The sequence below is a fragment of the Equus przewalskii genome, chromosome 25, assembly GCF_037783145.1.
Source record: "Equus przewalskii isolate Varuska chromosome 25, EquPr2, whole genome shotgun sequence".
NCBI lineage: Eukaryota > Metazoa > Chordata > Mammalia > Perissodactyla > Equidae > Equus > Equus przewalskii.
The window spans coordinates 5,951,076-5,969,228 of NC_091855.1; the positions used below are offsets into that span (position 1 = coordinate 5,951,076).

General features: G+C 45.2%; 2 long non-coding RNA genes across 3 annotated transcripts in view; one reads left to right on the forward strand and one right to left on the reverse strand.

The window, feature by feature from the left end:
- The window catches only part of LOC139079415 (uncharacterized), a 49,295-nt gene that overhangs the window by 24,109 nt on the left and 7,033 nt on the right, over positions 1–18,153 (forward strand). Inside the window, exons 1-3 of one of the 2 annotated variants that reach the window (XR_011533041.1) lie at positions 3,745–3,901; positions 8,926–9,135; positions 9,239–9,367. This is a non-coding gene — a long non-coding RNA (uncharacterized lncRNA). Of the gene's footprint in view, positions 1–3,744; positions 3,902–8,925; positions 9,136–9,238; positions 9,368–18,153 lie in introns of those variants that run through there. The other variant, XR_011533042.1, reaches the window with a different exon arrangement.
- Positions 8,125–14,218, reverse strand: LOC139079416 (uncharacterized). Its single transcript, XR_011533043.1, has 3 exons — positions 12,811–14,218; positions 10,915–10,994; positions 8,125–8,425 (listed from the first exon to the last, which is right to left on the reverse strand). It is a non-coding gene; the product is annotated as an uncharacterized lncRNA (long non-coding RNA).

Consider the following 18,153-nt stretch of genomic DNA (forward strand, 5'->3'; position numbering starts at 1 on the left):
CTAAGGAAAGACAACCCGTTTTTTAAGGGATGGCCGCTGGGAGGTAGAAGAAAACGTTTGCCTTACAAAGGGCATTTGCATTGTAACAAAGTGAGTCTATCACCAGAGATAGGAGGTCTACAAGAATTCTACTTTTTTATTTAAAGTGTCCATTTAATTTGCCTAATATGTGGAAGTACTTGTTAATCCGTTTCCTTCTCTTACTTTCTACTTACAGTTGAGTTTGATAAACCAGTGGGAAGAAATGTGGAGAAGGCCTCTCTGCAACTTGCTGTTGTTTTCTCATACGGGTTCACTCAAAAATCCCCTTTAAAAAGAGACAAAAGAGGATTATGTCTGCTGAGCAAACCCTTTCAAATCTAGCACTTTGGACAGAGAAAAAAATTGGATCGCAGTAAAACCGTTGTAATTGTTAAAAATATCCGTGAATAATGAAACCCCTGTGGTGGGCTTGTCGGGTTGCATGAGCCAGTTTTCTATATGATGTTTTGGAGTGACCTGGATCATTTCTTGATTCGGTCCTCATCATCACTGTCATCATCATTTTCATCATTACTATCATTCGCTGATCACTTATGGCGCCAAGGACTGCGCTCGTTGATGGTCACAAATCATATCTCCTGGCTGCACACTTTCATTCCAGCTGGCCTGTGGCAGGAAGCTTTGGAGAGGAAAAGGGTTGGTGTGCAATAACAGTCTTGCCCACCTCTAGCTTGTTTTCAGCCCCATGTCAATCTTTATAATATCAAAACCCATAAATTCATGAAGCGAACTAGCCTTATGCAAATGACAAAGTAAGACGAAGGATTCTCCAGTTCCCCTTGCTGTTGCCTGGCCTGCAGACCTATTTCCCCTTAACTTACCTCCCTGCCCACTAACTCTTGCTTTCTTTTGGGATTCTCTTCCCTGTAAGGCTAATCTGTATAAACTTGAAATTTTGAAGATTTGGCCTTGAAACCTGGGTTTCCCACTTAAGAACTGTGTTATCTTGAGCAAATCACTTAAGTTTTCTTATCTATGTTACAAGTGGTTGTGTGTGAATTGAGAGACAATGACTGTTGCTGAGGCTAGAGTGTGATTTTGGTCCCAGGTGTCATTTGCATTTTAATGCAGCATTTAATCTGAAGGAGTGTTGGATGTGGGGATTTGAGTGAGAGAAGCCTTATGAGGGAGACAGGGTGTCTGTTTGGGGGCTGGAGCTGGGTACAGGGCTGCCAGCACCCCTAGAGTAAATTGTGATGGGGAGGTAGTTATTGTCATCCATCCACATCTGCCCTGTCTTCCTCATTCTCAGATTAGGACCATAGACTCTGAAAGCTCAGATTTTAGAGGTCTTCTAGGCCCAAGTGACGTAACTTAGGCCCCGAGAGGCAAAGGGTCTTGCCCGAGAGTACGTAGCTCACCAGCATCAGAGCTGGGGCAAGAGCCAGATGTCCTCTCTCCCAGGAGTGGAATTGATAGTTAAAGACCAGGATTGCGAGCGTCCATGTTTAGTCTGAAGGAGGTATGTTAAATTCCATTTCTTCCTCAGAGTTCCTAATGGAAGCTTTTAGATACCTTATGCTTGCTTTTTTGTGAATCCTCTGGGTGAAATGATTTCACAAGAGCCTTAAAAAGGGAGTCAGGGGGGCTGGCCTGGTGGTGCAGTGGTTAAATCCGTGCGCTCCACTTCAGCAGCCCTGGGTTCACAGGTTCAGATCCCCGGCACGGACCCAGCACCACTCGTCAAGCCATGCTGTGGCAGCATCCCTCATAAAATAGAGGAAGATTGGCACAGAGGTTAGCTCAGCAACAATCTTCCTCAAGCGAAAAGAGGAAGATTGGTAACAGATGTTAGCTCAGGGCCAATCTTCCTCACACACACAAAAAAATGGAGTCAGTCTTCTGGCCTCAACACTCCCCACTGAAGGCTGGTTAGGACTGTGCTGGGATGGAGATAGTCTCTTGGGCCTGAGGCCCTGCGTGCAGTCCTTCCAGATATTTGAGGAAGTGTGGGGAGCCCTGTGACGAATTCAGTGGGCGTCCAAAGTTGTACACTGGCTTTCATATGCAGACTCTTGTCTGAGATCCTGACCGTTTCTATGATGAAAGGTTTCAAGCATGCAGTAAAGCATTAAAAAACTGTAATGAACACTGTTACTCATTGCAGCTCCTCTAATCTTTATTTTTCCTTTTACACCACTTTTAAAAGGAATAAAACAATACAGGTTCAGTGGAAGTGCCCTGAGTACTCCTTCCGCTTCCTTCTTCCCTTGAGGAAACCACTACTCTGAATTCGGCATTCATCACTTTTTTGCATATTTTGTACTTGACATATGTATCCATAAACGTATGCTCTTATCCATAAATAGTACATAGTCAAGTTTTGCATGCTTTTGTAGTTTATATAAATAGCATCGACAGTACGGTTCCCATATCTTGATGATTTTGTTCAACATCATGTTTGGGGATTTATTCATGTTGAAAAATGTAGTCCGTAATATTTCAACTGCTGTAATTTACATTGTATGGATATGCCACTGCATATTTATCCGTCTTTCTGTTGCTCACCTGTCTCATCATCTGCACATTGTGCTTTAATCTTTCCTCCATCACTGTGTGACTCCTTCGGGGTTACGCAGCAAACCACACCTCACTGTTAGAACAGGAGAATACAGGTCATGATGCAGAATCTAAAGGCGAGCACGTAGGGTTTTGAATGGTAATAATGTGGAATTCTGTTCCGGATAATGTGAGGGCCACCTCTAAGCTTCGTGAAAGAAAATTTGTTTTTGTAATGCTAGGTTTCCTTTCCTCCTGAAGCGTATTCAAAGCAGACCTCTGAGTGACTTTAAGGTTGTATTTTTAAGGGATTTTTTTTCTTAAACAAACCATTTCTCTCTCTTGTTCTTGTTTTCTTCTTTCTACTTGTGAAGGGGGCCCAGTTGGACCTGAATGGTTGCCCAGGAACTTTGGGCTGATTCATCCTTTATTTACTGCATGTTCTTAAAGAATCAATAAAAAGGAGGGGGAAGCCTGTAGGAGGTTAGTTTGGTCGTTCCCGGGAGGAAGGTCAGGAACAACTCTTTCCGGCTCCACCGCCCCCGCCAAAGAAACTTCCCATTCTGCCTGACCCAGCGCCTCCCCGTGTGGGCACCGCCCTGAGCACACGGCTCCTTCACTGTGGCTCTATCTCCTTGAGGTCCCCTCTTCCACTCCTTCCTCTCCTTTCCTGGATCCATGAACCTCACTGAAGTTATCCCATCTGGTTATGGGACGTCCAAGATCTCAGTTTAACTATATTTAGCAAGGCTGGGCTCATGTGTCCCAGCTCTTGGGGAGAGCTATTTCCAGGAAGGCAGAGGGCCAGTCGGGGGGCGGGGGGGGGGGGGGGGGGGGAGGCAGACAGCACAGCTGCAGGGGACGGTTGTAAAAAAGATTAAACCCTCCCCACAGCTGAGTGTATTTTACCAATGTAAATGTTGATCTCCTTTTTTTAAACCCTCAAGGGACCTGGAGGAGCGGGATGTATCTCTGGAACCTTAACTAGGCAAAAAATGGTATTCTGGTTGGGAATGCAGCTGACCCAAGACAAGAAGCTTCAAGAACTGAGAGAGGGTCGCAGAAAGGTCAAGGGAAAGGAAGGTGGGGGATGAGGGAGCTCAAATGGAATGTTTCAGGCACTGTAAGCTTTTAAATAAATATTCCCACCCCTGCCCTTGGCTTATCAAGTTCTCTTAACCTTTGAAGTTGGCTGATCTTGTCACCCTCAAACTCGCTGCATTCTAGTCGACAGAGATGGGATCCGGTTTGAGCTGTCACATTGTCCCAGAAACAGATGCAAATGAACACTGGGAGGTGTGATATCAGGAGAGCAGTATCTGTGGGGGCCCTGGGGCCTGCTGGGGAAGCCGGAGTACAGGTAAGTGGCCTTCTGACCTCTGGATCGGATCGCCTCACTGTTCTTCTAGGGTGCAGCTCACAGACTAGGGTGCTCAGGCGGCCTTGGCTGGGGGCTCATGCCTCCTCTTAGAATGTCTCAGTTTCTCTTTCTAGTGTAAGCTAACGATTTATTTGTGATATTTCATTTAAGATACTCCTCGCTTAATTGCAGGATTATCAAAACCAAAACAGCAAGCTCCAGATGTGATGAGCTTGTGGTGTGGAAATGGTCATAGGATTGAAAATATTTGAGAGTCATTCCTTTTGAGTGTTTCCTGTGGGCCACATGGATGCCACCGTCTATTTTAGGACATGATAAATCATATTTAAGAAGGATGAACATTTTCTGAACACTCCTCATTTTCCCCACACTTTGCAAAACACTTTATATGAATTCTCATTTCATCTTTCCAACAACCCCATGAATCCATCCTGTTTTATAGATGAGAAGATTGAGGCTTAGGGAGATTCAGTGATTTCTCCAAGGTCACAGAACTGTTATGTGGAAAAGCCAAGGTTTGAACCCAGATCGGAAAGGATCTAAGGCGCCTGTTTTCACTGTTACTCTGCATGGTGTGGGCCGCGCATCTGTACATGGTACACAGCATGTGGGATTCTATTTCAGTGAGGATGCTCCACTGATTTTGAAATTGCCTTTCTTATTAGTGTTCTTTACAAAGTCCACAGGGCTTTGTTCCTGGTATTAAAATTAGGAGGAATCTTTAGATGTCCCAGGAATTTCCCATTTTGTCTTAGTCAAGCTGACCACTTAAGTCATTCACTCATTCATTCATTCATTTGATATTTACTAGGTGTCTGGTATGTCCCTGGTACTGTGCTAAATGCTGAAGAGGCAACGGTAAACAACAGCAGACGTAGACTGTGGGCCCGTGAGTCTAGCGTAATCAAATAATGACAAAATTGTGAAATTTCCCTTGGGCTAAGCGCTGTGCAGGAGGAGTACAGGGTGTGGGCGTTCATGAGGTGGGGACCTGGGTAGTCAGAGGGGCTGGGGAAGGCTTTCTGGGACTCGCTGCAGGAGCGATGTGCGCACGGAGAGGTTCCATGACTGGTTGGGATGCTGTCTTCGGCTCTCAGCAGAGGAGCACCCTTTGAGAAATTCCTTGGATTAGGGCTTTTACTTGGGGTCAGCCTCTTTGGCCCGGAGAAAAAGATGCTCAAGGTTTTGAGAAGTCCAGTCTGGTTCAGAAAGTCAGCCAAACATTTCATATGCTCAGGCACAAGTTAGCATAGAAAGCCCAGCAGCAGGAGGCTCCCACTTGTCCAGCCTAAAAATGGACCTGAATATCTCGTGTGTGTGGAAAGTGGTCATCATAGGGACCAGCACTGTTTGTCTTGCTTGTACCATGTACAGGAAGCCAATCTCTAGAGTAATCTAGTATTTATTTAGGCTTTATGAAGGCATATCCAGTGAAATTTCTTCCACGTGGAATAGCAATCAGAATCCTGGAATGCTAATGGTGGAAGGAGGTTAATGACCATGCTTGGTTCTAGCTCCCTATTGGCCAATGAGGGAGGTGAAGCCAGTGGTCAGACTTACGTACTAGGCTCCCTCATTCATTCACTGTCCTAGGTGCTGTCGCCACTGTGGAGATCCAAACAGATGAAACTCCTGCCCTCGTTGAGGTCATGCTAGAGGGTCTCCAAAGTTTCCTAGCCCAGTTCTCTTTTATGTCATATTCACTTTCCAGATCTCTCTTCTCACTGGAAAGGAGTTCTCCTTGAGGCAAGAAGGCATTATTTTGATCAATGACTTTTCTGAAATTTGGAGCTCAGAGTTACAATGACCAAGGCAAATACCCGGGAGAATCTTCTATAGTAAAGTGATGCCAACATTTTCCTTAATTAACAAACAATTCTTCTCTTGAAAAATGGAATATTACTGCCATGGCAAAGCCATGCTCTCTTTTGACTCCCAGCACTGGGTAGTGTGGGTGTTAACTGGGGATTGTTGGGAACATTTGATTTTATTATTGCTGTTTGTTTTCTTTTATTGTATCAGCAACAAAATGTTGATTTTTTGTTTTTAATGGCTGTTTTTGTTTATTGTTCTTAGAGTAAGAGTGTGTCCATTGGAGGTTGAAAAATCATCTATTTCTCTGAAAGTCATCTAGGCCTAATGTCTTCTTGTCAGATTATTTTTTTCATTTTACTATTTCTGTGTTAAGCGAGGAATGAGGTACTAACATTGTTTCCCCCTATAAATGTCAATCCCTGAAAAGTAGCATCTACTTGCTGAGTGACAGTCACCAGTTTTAAATTAATATACTGTTTTCAATGGTCGACTTTCCCAGTGAGGTACCATATATTTTTATGGCTGATGACCCTGTTGTGTGGAAACTAGATTCCCAGATATCCCAAATCAATGTAATGTAAGCCTAATAATAATAATAACTTACACTTATGCGGTGCTTGCTGTGGGTTAGGAACTGTTTCAACTGTTTTAAGAGAACTCATTTTAATTCTCACAATAATACTTGGAAAGTGTGTTATTATACAGATGAGGAGGCTGTGGGAGAAGGCTAAGGACCAGGATGTTAAAACATCACCTTTAGTTCAGCAATAACTCAATAATTCCTCATTTCATTCCCAAATCTTCACCAAGTATGCTGAACCCAACCCCAAGTCAGTTGTTTGAGGCACAAACTCACACTGAGCTTTCAATCTCTCAAAGTCAGAACTGATAATGACTTTGGCCACCAACTGGTTCCACCACCCTTCCTCTGTGACTCTGCATCAAACTTGCAGGGAAATCAAAGCTTCAGTTAAAAGCCCCACACACTCTTCACCCTGCTTCAACTGCCTTTTATCTAAATCTCTCTAATGATATGCTCCTGATGAGCTGATCTTTGCCATTGAAATTCTGGTTTTGTTTTGTTTTATATTGTTGTGTTGTCTCTAAGGGAGGTCATTTAACACATGAAAATACCCCTTACCCCCTTCAGAGCTGCAGTCTGTGCCACGTTTTATCAAGTTAGGCTGCTGGCTTTTGGCAAGCAGCGATGGATGTATGGGATTCAGAGGTCAAAAGTTCTCATCCTTGCTGCTCAGATTGTGGTCCAGGGACCAGCACCAGCGGCATCACCTGGAAGCTCGTTAGAAACGCAGACTCTCAGGCTCCAGCCCAGACTTACAGAACCAGAATCTGCATGTGACTGGTTTTGCATTAAGGTCTGAGAAGTGCTGTTACTTTGCAGGCGAGAGAATGGGATTGTTTGGGTTAATTTTAGGATTTTAGCTGCTTCACGTTGTTTCTCTTCTGTCCCCCCATCCCCAAGTGTCCAGGACAGATCTTTGCTTCGGTAATTTCTCTCATTAATATGCTTTTGTGTAAGTCTTAAAATGAAAATGGGTGTTCTCCTTTGGGTTTCACACCTGTTCTCGTTTCATGGAGTGCAATGTCTCCAGACAGCTTACATTTAAAAAAAATTCTGAAATGCCATGTGTGTTTCACAGAGTGACACTCTTTGTTTCTCTGAAGTTTTCAAGAAATATTATCCTTGTTTTCCCATGCTTCATATTGGTTGAAAAGAATTGTTTTCTTTTCATAAGCCAACTATGATACAGCTGCTTTTGATGTGAGATTAGAACCAACATCGCTGAGCCAAATCGTTTGCTTTGAAGTCCTGTAATTGCAGCTTGATTTCGACTAGATGCATTTCTTATCTAAACAAACCAACAGTTAATCCTTCATTGGGAGCATTCTACTGTTGTGATGGGTTTGGAGTAGCACTTTACTTATCAAATTGCTTATTTACTTTTCAAGTGGAAAAGAATATATTACATCTTTAACCATATTTTAAAGTTCCCAGGACTTAACTCAGAGCTCTCAGGTTTTGGTTTTAAATTTAGTTTTAATCTTAAAAAGAAAATCGTGTGAAGTTAAATGGACCAGGAAAAGGCACATAGCAAATCAGCATAGTCCTGGGGCATGTAAGAATTCAGGATTTGGGGGCTGGCTCCAGGCCGAGTGGTTAAGTTCGCGTGCTCCGCTGCAGCGGCCCAGGGTTCGGATCCTGGGCACGGACATGGCACTGCTCGTCAGGCCACGTTGAGGCGGCGACCCACATCCCACAACTAGAAGGACCTGCAACTAAGATATACAACTATGTACGGGGAGTTTGGGAAGATAAAGCAGAAAAAAAAAAAAGAATTCAGGATTTAGAGAAAACCTAGCTGCGGATAAGATTTTTGAAGAAAATTCAGAATGCCTTTGGAATGCTGCTGTGATTTTCAGTGCAGGCATTTATTAGGCATATACTGTGTACATAGTCCCATGTTGCCACAGCTCTGGAGAACATATGTCCTAGATTTTCTGGAACAGTCTCAATTTCATTTTTTCATGGCCAGACCATGTGTCTCGATTTCTGGTCCAGCAAATATGTTCACCACAGGGGAAGCAGAGAGCAGACGGTGGAAGAGCTGACTCTCAGTGAGGAGTCTTGACACCTTGTTTCCTTCTTCAGATGAGTCTTTGCTCCACCTGGAAAGGGTAGGAAATGGTTCAGAAAGCACACCAGACTGGGAAAAATTTATGCACACGGAAAGATTTTTAGGAAACTTTGCCCCTCTGGCATCCCCTTTATTTCACCCTGCCCCAGAAGAATTTGGTTATCTGCAAAGCTCAATTATAGGCCAATTAAAACTCCATTTGCATTGGACGTTGGAGATTTTTACAAACAAATTATGCAATCAGTGAATTAGGCATCAGTCAATAAAGTCCACACAATTAAATATTTTCATTAATTTACGTTCAAGACTAATAGTTCAAACTTGTCTGCTTTTATAGTCAACTTAGATTAGCTAGAAGAAGGAATTTAAAGATAGCGTAGTTGATCTGAATTTAAGGAAAATTACAGGCATCTTTTTAAACAATGTCCTTTCAACCTTTTTCCCCATCCGTACCCTCCTAATAGTCCTCAGTTCTTTAAACACATAAACAAACAGCAATAATGCCAGTTTGCATTTATTTCTTCTGTGTAGCCTCCTGTGGAGAGGGCCTCCGGTGGAGGGGCCAGTGTGCAGAATGATGAGGGGATCTGCTCACCGGCTTTAGAGGCGAGAATCTGGGAGTGAGGAGGTTACCTGGGCGCCTCGTCTCTGCTTTTCCAGATATTGTGCGCTTAATGGGCAGCCTGCAGAACAGGGATGTGCCCAGCCCTCTCTCTGCTGCCTTGAAATCTTCAAAACAAGGTGAGGAACTTCCAGTTTAGACACCAAGTGTCCTCACCGTCATTTTAAGTGGTTATAGTTCTTGTCTGTGCAAAGTTATTTGCCATTCGTCTTTCTTCCCCAGAGTTGGAGGTCGGCTGCAGCATCCTGGGAAACACGGCCTCCTTCAGGGTGCGGGGGAGGAAAGGGAGTGGCTGAGGAGCCAGACATCTGGGTCTGGATCGGGGCTTCACCGCTTTCTTGCTCTGTTTTGGTAAGTCACTTAAACTCTATGAACCCCCGTTTCCTCGTTGTAAAATGTGCACAATACAGATTTCACAGGCTTGTTGTATTAAATGAGAGAACATATGTCAACCTACCTACGGAGCTACAAAGAAAGTCCTCCCAGGTTATTTTTTCCTGATGAGTTATTTAAGGTTGCTATATCCTCTGCAGTTGGCACAATAACCCCCCACCCCAGCTGTGGCATGTCTCAGGAGATACCTCCCTGTGGAAAAGCCTGTAAATCATTCATTCATTCATTTGCTCGTTCATTCAGCATATATTACATATCAGGCATTAGGAATATAAAAACAGCTACGACACAGTTTACTCCTGAGGGACTCTTCAGGGACCCCTCACTACATTTATCTAAATCATTGTCTTTTACAAAGGCTTCTTTCATGGTCTCAAATTTCTGGCCTGCCACCTGAATCGGCTGTTTCCTTTCATTTGGAGTCCATTGACTGGCCAACTGCACTGACCAGCAGACCATTAAAAAAAAAAGACTATGATTTCTCTTTATTTGAGTTAATTTAATTCATACTATCACCGCTTATCATCTTCAAAGACAATTATTGCTTGCGGGAATTAAAATCCACAGATTCCAGGGAAAGATACAAACATACCCCCATCTGTCTAACACTTGGTAATGCCTCCTGTAGTATTGTATACAGTTGGCATTGCATTGATTAACATGGCCTGAAACTTAGTAGGCACCTAGTATTAAGTGGAGTAGAGCATAGTTCTCAGAGAGCAGACAAGGCAGCATCTGCCATTCTGCTGCTCTGTAAATTAAGATTCGAATCAAAGAACCCAAGAGCAGTATCATTTGTAGCCTCTGGGTGAACTGGACTTGTTTTCCGAATAGGCACCCCCCAGTGTAACTGTTGGGGGCGTGAACGGCGTGAGGGGACACGGGGTGCCTCCTCAGCTGGGCCACTCTCGCTAGTAAACAACTCATCGCCTGTTAGCTGTGACTTTGGGCAGCTCACTTGGTGTCTCCGAGCTTCTGTTTCCCCATCTTTAAAACAAGCATCCTAACAGCACAGAGCTCTCTAGCTGGCGATGAGGATTAAATGGAGCCTGTGTAAACTGCCTGGCCCACGGGAGCAGCCGGTGAGGGGTGGCCGTTCTCCTTAAGTCAGGTGCGGGGACCCAGGAGGTTGGAATTTTGGATGAATGGCTTTGCCTTTGGAGATTAACATTCCCATTATTATCACATAAATCAAATGGACAGTCTTTGAGGGTTTATGGCCCTTCCATCTTCCTAGGAGGCACTGCTTCCTCCAGATGTAGTTCTTAACCCAGAGGCCACCTGGAGGGGTTCCCAAAGCATCATCTATTAACAGGCTCAGGGCTGTATATACCCAGGGGGGAGGAGACAGTCATTCCCTGGGGATGGGGCCACTCCAGGTCCCTGCCCCCACCCCCACACTTTATTTAGCTTTAGTTCAGGGAGGAGGGCAGCAGGCCAGCAGATGGGAGCTGTTTCATCTTAGCTGGGTCAGAGGTTAATGGAGATAAGCAGTGTCTTCTTACCAGGAGGCCTCAGGAAAGCCCAGTGTGTTGCTAGAGTTGAATCAGGATCTCAGAGATTGAACAGACTGCTGCTCTCCTACCTTGGGGAGAGAGAGTAAGGCTCTGTGAGAGAAAGCTATAGCGGGCCAGGCTGCAGGGAGCGGGGTTACAGGGCCGTGTCGGTCACTGAGTGGCTCAGGGTGACACAGGGTAATTGCCCACTGAAAGTCTGGGATCAGTGTACTTCACTGGACTAAATTGGGAGCTTTGTGCAGCCCCACTTTGAAATAAAGGCAGCTCCTGCTCCCGCCTCTGGAGTCTAGGACCAGAGTGGGCTCCTCTGCACAGACTGCCACTGCGGTGGCTCATGGTCTGGCTGCCCCTGTGACCCTCCGTCTGACCCAATGTTCCCTCCAGCCAGAGTCTGTTCTGACGAGGCGGCTTCTCCGGGAAGGGCATGGGGTTTAGACCTGGGGTTCCTCTTCTGGGATGAGGCAATCTCAACAAGGCAGTCCAGGTTACCAAAGACAGCGAAAGTGTTTCTATATTAGGAATGTTCTAAACACTCAGCAAACTTCTTTTCTTCCAAAAAGCCTGCCCTGGTCATCCCACCTGGAAATATCTTTCCTCTGTGTTTCTAGAGCACTTGGTGTCCTTTCCTCTCTGTGGCCTGAATCATTGGCTGCCCTGTGTGCCGAACTCCCTCTCATCTCTCACGTAATGTTCTAAAAGGGACTGAAGCAGCCTGACTGCCGCTCTCCCTCGCTCCCTTCTTCCCTCCTTCCTTTGTTCTTTCCTTCCTTCCGTTCAACAGTATATATTGGGTACCTGTATGCCCAGTACTTCTAGATGCTGGAGACAATTGTGAACAAAACAGGCATAGTCCCTGCCCTGTGGAGCTGACGTCCTAGTGGGCATGTTCACTTACCCTCCTGCCGGACCATCCTCTCTGGGAAGCAGGAGCCATATCATATTCTCGGATCCCTTGTAGCAGCTTATGCCTTGCAGGTAAAGGGGCTAAAATTCTTGTCAAGTGAATCCAGTCATGCACGCATGCTGACATTTCCGTCAACGATGGACTGCATATAGGACAGTGGTCCCATAAGATTAGTACCACGTGGCCTAGGTGTGTGGTAGGCTACACAACCTACGTTTGTGTAAGTACACTCTGTGATGATCACACAACAACGAAATTACCTAACAATGCATTTCCCAAAACGTAGCCTCATCGTTAAGCAACACATGACCATATATGCTTCTCGGTATATATGCAGAGATCACCAATTCAAAAGCTCTTGGGAACAGAAAATAAGTTATGTGGGCTGAGTATCTGGGAAACACTAGGGAGTGGTGGAGACTTTGGGAAACTGGAGAATGTGGGTACTGGCCAACAGCCATTACTGTCACTTCAGTGGGATGTAGCTATCTGGGAACGTGAGCCCTGTCTTGCCAAATCTTCTGATTCCTAAGAGAAACTGGAAATTGGAATTTTAATGAGAAATCTCATTTTTAAATTTTGAAATTTAATTCAATTAGAAAACTCAAGAAAATACACCTGTGGGCCAGATGAAGAGCACACTGTCAGTTAAAGTGTTTCTGTTGGTAGGGGTTTACCACTTGGCAGTGTTTGTGAAGAGATGGGCTGTCACAGGCCATCACTAGAAATCTGTGTTAGCTCACAGACTCCTCCTTCTCTCCATCCGCTTGAGTCAAGCAGTCACCTCCTGGCCCCTGTCTGTTGCAGAGACATGCTTATCACCTGCCTGTCCTTTCAGCTCCTCCCACATTCTCCAGTGAACACTCATACATAGCAGAGGGGAAAGGAAATCTCTAGGAAGAAGCAAAGTGTGGCAGTGAGGAGCCTGGGTGTGGAGTGTTGCACTGTGGTTACTCCATTCATTTAGGACAGGGACAGACCTGGGTGTGAATCTTGGCACCACCAGCTCCTGCATATATGACTTCACTTCTCTGGGCCTCAGGGATTTCATCTATAAAATGATCATGATATCTGCCTTGCAGGGTGGTGGTAAGAAATTATATATTAAGGCTATAAATTATATATGAAAAAATTAAAACAGGGCCTGGCCCAGTGGCGTAGCAGTTAAGTTCACGCATTCTGCTTCAGTGGCCCGGGGTTTGCTGGTTCAGATCCTGGGCACTATGCACTGCTCATCAAGCCATGCTGTGGCAGGCGTCTAATATATAAACTAGACGAAGATGGGCATGGAAGTTAGCTCAGGACCAGTCTTCCTCAGCAAAAAGAGGAGGATTGACAGCAGATGTTAGCTCAGGGCTAATCTTCCTCGGAAAAAAAAGAAAGATTAAAACATATATAATCCCCTTATTTGGTGCTCAAGGAAGTGCTGGAGAGCTACTTAGGCCTTCCAGGGTCGTGACCTAGATAGGGCTGGCCTTGGATTTGTCCTGGGATTTGAGGGACAGCAGTGCGGCAATGGGGATTAAGGACACATTGACAAGCTTTAGCGGGGGCAAACTTGGGAGATAAATTGCAGCTCATTCACAATTTGGGCTAGCTTCATGATGGCCTCAAGTTTTCTCGGTGTTATTTTAATCTGTGATCAGAATGCTGCTGAAACTACGGAGGTAAAAAACAGTCATGGCCAGCTTTCTCTGCGTTTCAGACTGGCTGCGTAGTTCATGACATACGATGACAAAGAGGTGGCTGGCGTTTGAGAGCGGTGTGTTTTGGGAAAGTTGGAGGGGTCTCTTTCATGTATTCCTCTGGGGCATGTTGAAGAGAGGAGAAAGTTAAAAACTTTGTCTAAGTTGTGGAGATAGAATTCAGTACACGGAAGACACCCCAGGGTGGTAATATTTCACTGCGCCTGGAGTTACCCTGGTGTGTGTGTGTGTGTTTGCACACACGTGCGCATGCACATTCTGGTTTTCTGAAGATGCTGATAAACCGCGATGTGTCTAAGAAAATAAATACACCAGGTAGAATAAGGGTCTATGACCCTACTTTCACAAGAATTTCTCTGAAGCCTGCCCCAGCGCTGCTATTAAGGTTATTGGCTCTTTAAGCTCAGCCTGAGAGAGAAACCTCAGGGAGCTGGCCATAGTGAGGATTGCCTGTACTGGCTTCTAACATGGGTACGAAATAAACAGCCCAGGTGAAAGTGGTGAGTCTCCTAGACTGAATGGTGGGCCGTCTCTCCCAGCGCTGCGGACTTGGAGTCACACGGAGAGCTCCACGGCGTTCCAGCTGACAGTCTGTGAAGATCACGTAACCTGTCTGGGCATCAGCTTTGGCATCAGTAAACCGGAAATGATACTTCCTATTCTGCAGGCCACGGCCAGCATTGCACGCAATAATGGACGGAAAGTACCTTCTGTGTAGACACAGATACTCTGTACCCTTCTGTGTGTGTTTACAGTCAGGGCTGATCCCACTAAAACACAGAAACGTGTAAGAGTGTTACTTCAATAAACCGAAGAAAAAATTTCCGTTTTTATCCCAAACCCCACCCTTCCACCCTCCCTTGAAAAAGCCTAGAAATAGCTTTTCTAGAGCTCAGAACTAAGAGGGATGGAAATGTGCTCGCCAAACAGGATCTAAATTCAATCAGCGGTGGAGAAAACAACCAGCCTGGCAGCCTTCGGGGGCTTCTTTGGGGCGCGTCTCCCAGAAGGATAAAGCCCGGCACCATCCAGCTTACTGGGCACCCCACCACCCCCGCCCGGAGTTCTCTTGGCTGCGGTGAACTGGGAAGTGGAAGTGAAGCCATGAGGCTGTGAGAGCCTCCGGGGCTCCTACTGGTGACTTCCTCCTATAAATCAGCCCCGGACAGCTGTGTCCACTTACGCCATGGGAGAGAAAAATAGACCTTGCTGCTAGACAGCAGTGCAGGCTCCACAAACATCGGGGATCAGAGGGCAGGGGGCTTAGCCAGGCACTAGGCAAACAGGCCCCAGCCCCACGGATCCGTTTGTTTGTTTTCACAGTGGCATTGCCTGTCTGTGCCACAGGAAGGAGGGAGATGCCCCAGCCCCCTCTGCTCTGCATGTGCAGACCACTTACTGCTCACCGCCGCAAAGGGCGTGACAGTAGCGCGGCCCACTGACCTGCGGGCTCGTGTATTCATTTTAGCTGCACATAGACTGTCTGCGAGATCTAAGTTTCCAAGCTAACGGCGAAGCACGCGGTCTAGCACAGAACGTTGGGGTGGATTTTACTCGGTTTGCCGAATATTTGATGGAGCAAGAAAGGGAAACCTTGTACTGACTTATTCACACCTCGTGCCTCCACGCATCCCTGCCACCTCCTCCCTACACTTCTATCCAGGGTCCTCACTTTCCAGTCAGCATCTGACCCACACAGATAAACAGGCTGTGCCAGCTGTGAGGCTGACCACTCCTTCCTTTGACTTGAATTCACCTCTTATAAATAAAAGCACTTTTCCAACATTTTATTACGAAAATTTCAAAACATACATTAAAGTGGAATGATTTTTACAGTGAACACTTGTATACCCAGACTTAGTTTCCGCTATTAACATGTTGGGATTCTTGCTTTATCAGATGGCTATCCATCAGTCTGCCGTGTCTTTGACACATTTTGAAGTTAATTGCAGATATCTGTACCCTTTCCCCTAATTACTTTGTTATGTGTACCACTAACCAGACTCCAATATTTGTTTTCAATTTTTCCTTTCCTTTTCTTTTCTTCTTTGGTTAGGAAGATTCTCTCTGAGCTAACATCTGTGCCAGTCTTCTTCTATTTTGTACACAGGTCACTGCCTCAACATGGCTGACAATGAGTGGTGCAGGTCTGCACCCAGGAACCAAACCTGGGCCACCAAAGCGGAGCACGCCAAATTTAACCGCTAGGCCACGGTATCGGCCTTAGTTTTTTCTTTTTTAAAAAAATATTTGCTTTATTTATTTAGGTGCTCCTGTGTTGGGTGCATCAAACAGTTTTTTAAAACGTAAGACTTACATATAATGAAATGCACGTATCTTTAGCATATGTTCGTTGAGTTGACAAATGCATTCATGTGTAACCCAAACCCCTATCAAGATAGGACACTTTGGCATCATCCAGAAAGTTCCCTCACGTCCCTACCTAGTCGACAACCACCTCTGTGCCCTCAGAAGAGACTACTGCTCTGATCATCTCCCACCTTAGATTTGATTTGCCTGTTCCAGAACTTCGTCTAAACAGACTCACACATTAAACTCCGTTTCTGTAAGTTGTCTTTCACTCAGCATGTTCTTGAGGTTCTTCCATGTTGTCGTCTCTATCAGTAGTTTGTTGCTTCTTATTGCCAAGTAGGATTCCACTGTATAGATATGGAAGAATGTTCCACAGTGCGTTCTTCCATTCTTCCATTTTTGAGCTTGGGCTGTTTCCTGTTGTTGGATAGTCTTCAAAAACTTACTATGAATATTCTTGTTTAAGTCATGTTGTGGCCATACGTTTTTATCTCTCTTGTATAAATGTCTAGAATTAGAATCTGTAGCTTACGGAGTATGTGTAGACTTGATTTTGTAAGAAACCGCCAGACATTTTTTCCAAAGTGATTTTAACATTTTACACTCCACCAACAAAGTATGCGAGTTCTGCTTGCTTCGCATCCTTGTCAACATTTGGTGTTGTTAGTATGTTTAATTTTAGCCATTCTGGTGGATGTATAGTAGTATCTCATTATGTTTTTTTTTTGAAAGATTAGCCCTGAGCTAACTACTGCCAGTCCTCCTCTTTTTTGCTGAGGAAGCCTGACCCTGAGCTAACATCGTGTCCATCTTCCTCTGTTTTATATGTGGGACGCCTACCTCAGCATGGTGTGCCAAGCGGTGCCATGTCTGCACCCGGGATCTGAACCGGTGAACCCTGGGCCGCAGAGAAGCGGAACGTGCGCACTTAACTGCTGCGTCACCAGGCCGGCTCCTCATGGTTTTAATAAAGCTTTAATTTAGTCCTTGTTCTATATTCTGAGACCCGACTGATCAGTATTCCTGGCCTGGCTTTCAACTTTAATTTTCATTTTCTAGAAGTAGGTTGGAGGATATAGGTACTTGCCTTAAATTATCCAGAGGCTGAGTTAAACATATATTTTTTCAGATTCTTATGATCACTGTCCATTAATACTCTCCTGGTCTGAGAATCTCAATGTTAACAGTTTTTTGGGGGTGGTGGGAGGTGTATCTTAGGGAGTAAGTAAGGGACATACTTTTGAGAATAGGATTTGAAAATATAGAATCTTGGGGATGTAGTCTTTGAATGAATAAAGTCAACAAGCATTTCAGTTTTTAGGAATTTTTGCACGGCTTGTCTTGTGGCGGCACTTGGAATGCCACACACTGAGCTCTCGGAGCTTTTGCTTCTATCCTTGGTCTGAACTACTCAGAATAGGCCTCTGCTCCTCCTCGCAGGCCTCTGGCTCTCCGAGCAGCCTGTCCTGACTTCTGTCCTGCCTTTCTTGCTGCTGCTGCTCAGGCCGCCCCTTAAACAGGCCCTCCTCCTACTCTGTGTGCACTGCCTGTGTTTCAAGGCCCGGCTCTTGGCTTCAAGCCTGTCTTCTCTAGAAAGGTGACACCTCACCAGAGCTATTTTCTAAGAGTGCAACTCTGATTATGATTATTTCATAATTCCCATCACCTGTGAGAGAAAGCCTGTAATAGCTAACGATTTTCTTGAGGCAAATTTTTGAAATGCTAAGCCTGGTTCTGTACTGAGCCCTTCGTGTGCATTATCCCATTAAATTTCCACAACAACATCTATGAGGTAGGTCATAGTTTTGTGTTCATTTTTAGATAAGGGAACTGAGGCTTAGAAGATTAAGCAACTCCCCTGTGGTCACGTTGCAGGTAAGTTGTGGAGTTGATATTCAAACCCGGCAGTCTGACACCAGAATCTAAGCCTTTACGTTCTGTATTGTTCCTTAGTGACGTCACCTCACCCTGCTCTCCGAGTGTCAGTTCTGACACTTCCTCTGTCCTCTCTTGCCTCACTCTGGGCTCAGCCACGCTGACAGATTTACTGTAACTTGAAGCAAGCCAGGCTCCTTCATACCTTTTTGACTTGGCAGATGCTATTGCATCTGCCTAGATGAGTTGCTCCCTTGGCTCCGTTTTCTATCCGTTGACCTCGTCTGTCAAGGATGAAGCCACGTGCCACTTCCCCTGTGAAGGCTCTGAAACAGTGCTGTTGCCTGCTCCCAGTGCTGTTTTTCTATGGCTCAGATGTTTTGGTGGTCCAGCCTGTGAGTTACTTGAGACAGGGACGGGACCTTGTTT